This window comes from Cibotium barometz, chromosome 39 (genome assembly GCF_041138505.1).
Source record: "Cibotium barometz isolate CiBa-2024 chromosome 39, ASM4113850v1, whole genome shotgun sequence".
NCBI classification, from domain to species: domain Eukaryota; kingdom Viridiplantae; phylum Streptophyta; class Polypodiopsida; order Cyatheales; family Cibotiaceae; genus Cibotium; species Cibotium barometz.
Genome location: NC_141084.1, coordinates 36,912,317 through 36,918,509, shown reverse-complemented (window position 1 = coordinate 36,918,509; position 6,193 = coordinate 36,912,317).

Below are 6,193 nucleotides of genomic sequence, written 5' to 3'. Positions count from 1 at the left end.
TAAATTAAACATTAATACTCAAGAATGTTTTGATCATATTTCATTAGTTTGAAGGTCATCTTACATCATGGTAATGCCTCCCAATTGACGGTCTCTCCTTCTTCTTCAAGCATCTCAAACAAGGCCACAAGGCCATGTTTGTGAGCGTACTTCTCCTCTCGCCTACTTGGTGGGCGATTCATGGCCAACTCCTGCACACACGATTAACAATTATAACTTTTAGAAATCAACATTTAGCCCACATACATACATTTAAATAAATAAAATTGCTACAAACACTTACGAATTCATGGCGCATGGTTTCGTAACCACCACTCCCGAAGAGATCTATGTCTATGTACATTTCAGCATCCTCATCATTAAAAGTCCCTTGATGAAGGATGTCTTCATCATCTATGTCTTCTTCCTCAACTTGTTTTTCAGCTTCCTTGGTTTGCACCTCTTCATTTGGATCTTGCTCTAGTTGCTCCTCTTCATTTGCTTGCTCCTCTTCATTGTTGATATCGGCTTGTTCTTGCTGCTCTCCATTACCCTGTGCATCCACATCACCATGTTGTAGCTCAAATTCTTCAAAAATTTGCTTACTGCGGGGGGCGACTTGAACCACAAACAGCCAGCGTGGATCTTTTGGATCCGCTTTAAAGACAACCTGCTCACAATGCTCTGGGCGCACAAAAGTATCTTGCTGATCGGTCCATACCTTTGTGGAGTCCACTTGGATGAGGCCACTCTTGTCTCTACGTACAGTTGCATGTGGCCCATTCATGATTACCTTGAACCACTTCACATCAAAGATAAACAACTCAAAACTTCTGAAGCCAACCTTTAATATATCTTGAATGGTTCCAAAGTAATCAAGCATTCCAGTAATTGTGTTATCATCACTTGCACTTGCACGACTTTCTTGAACAAACTGTGCTGTGACACCACAATCAAAGGTTGCTCTTCTTTGGTCTATTCGTTCTACTCGAAAATGACGTCCATGTGACCAAAACGCCCCATATTTGTGATACTGTTGATGGAGAATCAAACACTGAGACATGTAGAGAAAAAAAAGAGAGACATGTAGAACTTAAACACTTACATGCCAATCGCATCATTTTGATTCAGTCAAAGTGGAAGTATATTCTGTTTGACTTTGACCAGAAAGTCAACATGACTACTTTGACCGAGATTGTGATATCCGATTAAGGGGTTCTATGGCTCATTTGAAAACTCTCAAGGAGTAGAATAGAGTCGTGTAATCACTCGAACCTAATCCCAAAAACCCTAGGACTGAATTAGGGTTTTGTAAAATCCCAGAAATTCTCAAAATTCGGTCCCAAAGCTCAATCCGGCTACAAATGATTGGTGTTTCTCCCCTTGGTAGTTGTGAATAACTCTTCAAGTGTATCCATGGGGTAAATCTCCAATCAATAAGCTTGTTTGGCTCCCTTGTTGGAAAAATTTCGCTAGAGTCTCCTTTGTAATTGGAACCAAATCTCAAATGAAAATGCAACTTCTCAAATCACAATGCAATACTCTTTGTATCCCACAATGTCATGAAAGATCATATGCACTCTTTGTCCATCAAAGCATTTGCAATATCCACACAATATGATGGAAAAGGGGCCCCATTGCCCAAATGCATCCACAAAGTCGATGGTGAGGATTGTTGAGGACGCGCGTTGAAGCTTGCCGATCTCCCGGCCAAGCTCTTCTCACCCCTTCACCGAGTTTTCCTCCAAGGTGAAGGTTGAGGCCATTTCTTCACACCGGTGTACCTAATCCCCCTTTGTACCGCTTTACCAAGCAATCACGGCACAAAGAGTTCAAGCCATTCTCCCCTTGGCCTCTCCAACCAATGCCAAGGTACCCTCACACATTGCTAGATTCTATAGAAACTTGAAGTGGTAGCAATGGTGAGTGTAGGTACAAAATGATGTGGATAATATCAAATGATAGAACAAGTTTGTTGGCTTACAAGTATTGAGCATGACTCATGCCCTTTTACAATTTAGAACTCATCAATAAAGCATGGACTCATGCCTCAATCCATCATCCAAAAGCTCCAACACAAACCAACAATTCACAATGCCCTCACCATGGCATTTGCATAAGCATTTGTTAACCACAATCAAGGCATTTGCAATTGCATTCCAGCCATAAGTCTTATGCACACGCTCTATGCAATTACGCTCTATGCATAAGCCTTATGCACACGCTCTATGCATAAGCCATATGCACACGCTCTATGCATAAGCCTTATGCATAAGCTCTATGCATAAGCCATATGCATAAGTCTTATGCATAAGCCATATGCATGTCTTATGCGTACGCTCTATGCATAAGCCATATGCATAAGCTCTATGCATAAGCCATATGCATAAGTCTTATGCATACGCTCTATGCATAAGTCTTATGCATACGCTCTATGCAAGACTTATGCATAAGCTCTATGCTATATGCCTTATGCACTATGCTAACCCTTAATCCCATCACCCAATGGTGTAATAAACATGATCTTGTTTTACACGGATAATAGATCTTACCTTGATAACATATATAAACTCTATGAATAAAGAGAATACCTTATGCATAGAAAAACAGAGCATAAGACTTATATGTTATATGTATAAGAGAGTAAAAACATTCAAAAAGCTTTCAACAAGAAGGCTACGCAAGCTCTATGTACAATGTCCATGCAAGCTTTCAAGAAACCTATGCATAGAGATTTTATAAGCTTGTAAGAAACCTATGCATAGAGATTTTATAAGCTTGCAAACTCTATGCATAAAGCCTATGCATAGAGCTTATGCATAGAGATTTCACAAGCTCACAAGCTCTATGAATAGAGCTTATGCATAAAGCTTGCAAGAAGGCTATGCATAGAGATTGCAAGCTTATGATAGGTTTTATGCATAGATATTAAATTAATCCTATGTGTAAGCTTACAAGAACCCAAAACTAACCCTAAACCATAAAAGAGGGATGCAATAATTCATAGAAAATAGCATAAACAAGAAAAATCGAAAGAGGATCTACCTCTTTTTTGCAAAGCTGAAGGAGAGGATTGGTGAAAGATTGGTGAGGTGAAAGAGCTGCAAAACAAAATATTAAACAAACTAATTAGTAAATTAAACACAAGAAAAAGAACTAATACAAAACCCTAAAATCTCTATGCATGCATTAGGAGATCTATGCATACATAGAGAGCTCTCAACATGCATAGAGAGCTAAAAAAACACAAAACCCTAAACATCCTAATTCTTAAATTAAAAAGTAAAAACAATTGCAAGAACATATTAAGAGAAGGAGAAGAGGAGAAAAGAAGAAAGAAGGAGAAAAGAGGAGAGAGGAAAAAAGAGGAGAGGGAGAGAAAGAGACCTTCTCTAGCTGTAACGCGCCCTCCTGTGCGAAAAAATCAAAAAATAAGCTCTCGGCTGTGAAAAACTTACTAGCGCCGGTATATGCTACAGAATATACGTCGGTATATGCCACGGAATGTGCGTCGGTATACGCGTCGGAATATGCGTCGGTATAGTCATCGGTATACGCGTCGGTACACGAAAATTTGAAAAAACCCCGCTCTACAATACTCCAACATTACGACGGACATACCGACGTTTGACATTTACGTCGGTATGCCCTCAAGCTCTTGTAGTGAAGAAAACTTTTATTGGCCCACTGTTCTACTCTATGACTTTTTGCTTTCCCTCTCTATATATGGTTTCACGTACATATGCATGCATAAATGAATTAACTCTTGAGAGAGAGAGAGAGAGAGAGAGAGAGAGAGAGAAACAAAAAGAGAGGGAGTGTGTATTTAGGGTGCACTCAAATTTTTCTAAGGCTATTTATGCTAAAAAGGTAGCTTTGAGTGGTCGCTAGCATGTATTATACAGTTTTTGCTAAAGCTTTGTATATAAATGCAAGAGATATTTGATTGTCTATTTTTCATTATGGTATAGCATTTTAATGCTCTATTTTTTTAAAATGTGTAGGGCATTGGGTAGTGCCCAAGATTAATTACCCAACTCAAAATAGGTTATGCATGTGAAAACAGGAGATCAATAAGGAGTATGGGTTGATCTTAGAGGGTTTTGATCCAAAAACCCTCAAGGACTCAGATTTGACAAAGCATGAGTGACTGGCTTATTCAAGCATCCCACGGATAATGGTAAATATCACATCAAGTGTGGCACTATTTGCGATAGCATGCACAAAGACCTAATGCATTTTCATTATAAGGTGTACCAAAGAGAGCCTACCAACAAGGATATTCTAATTCGTTTTGCTCGGGGTTACGTAAAGAAGTTCAGTGTAGTTGCTCAAAAGTCTGGAAAGAAAATGACTTCTAATTGGGTATGCTTTGCAGAACAAGATAATGTTGAGCTGAAGGAGAAAGGCTACTTTGAGAACCACTTGTTGAAATGGTGAATAAGAAATCATATGGTGACCCCCCTATAAGGGTTAGGCGTCGAGCCATTCAAAAACATGAAAGATGAGGTGGGCCATGATTTCCACAAGAGCCCAAGCAACACTACACCTTTATTTGTGGAGAATGAGGAGGCTCCCACATTTGTGCACTATGAACCCCACAAAAGGAGGCATTTCCTAAACTCTAGCACACTTGAAGTGGAAAACCGTGTGGAGAACGTAGAGAAGAATCTACACAAAGCTAGAGCTGAACTCGATGATGTCACAAGAGCTTTAGAAAAAGTAAAGATTAAGGAGAGGAGCAATGAGAAAATGAGCAAAGACTCTAAAGTTTTGAGAGGATAGCTGTCTCTACAATAGTAAAATAAGAATTGAGCCAATTGCCTCAGACTGAAGGGGAGGTGAATATGCGCCACATCAAGCTTCAAGCGATAATTGTTGAAAATGCAAAAAGAACATTGTTGTTGCTAGGCTATGATCCCAATCCATGAGAGGGATACAAAGATGGAGAAAGTTATGTAACTAGTTTTCAGGTGGGTGGTTGCTTGAATCCTAGTGTGTTGTTGACAAAAATGTAGCATACCCAATATTAAAATGGCATCCTGTATTTCTTTTTTGCCGGCTCAAGTTGTGGTGGTGTAATCCAGCCATGTGTAGGCATTTCAAGGCCATCATAAGCTTTTTCTAGAGATGCTTCATGGAGTGAAGAGCGGAAAATAAGATTTTGTTGTGCTTGGAGGGTGCACTACTAAGAAACCCTATGTACCACGTGTGTTTAAGGGGTAATGAAAAAACCTCTTTTCTATGAATTTTTTATGAATAAAATTGCCTCTTTTTCTTTATAGACTTATGGATTTTTTTCAAAATCAATTTAAAAACCCTTCTGTAAATTTACCTTAAATTTTTGAATTAAAAAACCCTTCATTTGAACTCAGGTGCTATACTTACATATTTTTAGGTGAACACCCCAAGTTGTTGTGCTTGCACCTCCAAAGGCAAGAGCATGCTACAATGGCAATGGCATCTAGAGTGGATGTGGCTTCCCTCTTCACAACAAAGAAGCACTGATGCTAGTCATCTTGTCGTGCAGACACAGTTACCACCTGATGTGCTTTGCATGTATATGGTCTTTGTGGGGAATGAATGCAGAGCTCTCAGTTATAAGAAAACAATTCATGTAAGTATTAATTCCATGCTTAGCTTTCAGTGTTTTTCAAACACACCAAACTCGGGTAAGGTTCTAGTTTTCAACATCTTTCAGTGTTATTTAGCCAACTTCTAAATGTTAATTAGTATAAACAGGTGTTATAACCTACTACCATTAGGTACTATAGCTTTTGTCTGATCTTAAAAGATGCTAGTTAGTATAAGCAATTCGTTACTTGTGCTAGTTAATATGACCAGTGCTAGTTAGTGTAAATGGGTGTTAGCTAGCTGTCACAATGTGTTAGTTAGCACTGTTGAAAGAACGATAGAGGGGGAGGAGACACACACATAGGAGCAAACCCTAATGTATATTGCAAACCCTAACCATAGAGGAAAGCCATCTCCACTCTCACACAATGCATAATGCCATAATCCATAATCCACACAACACACTATGAGTTGTGTCCACACTCTACTAATGTCCACACACTATGACCAGCTGGACACGCGGTCATTTATGTCTCACACATGTTCCTACATGCCAGCACATAGCATAGCTGGCTCACACTGACATTGAGCTTGAATCTCAACAGCCCCTCTCAAGCTCATGATGTACTGCTGATGAAGA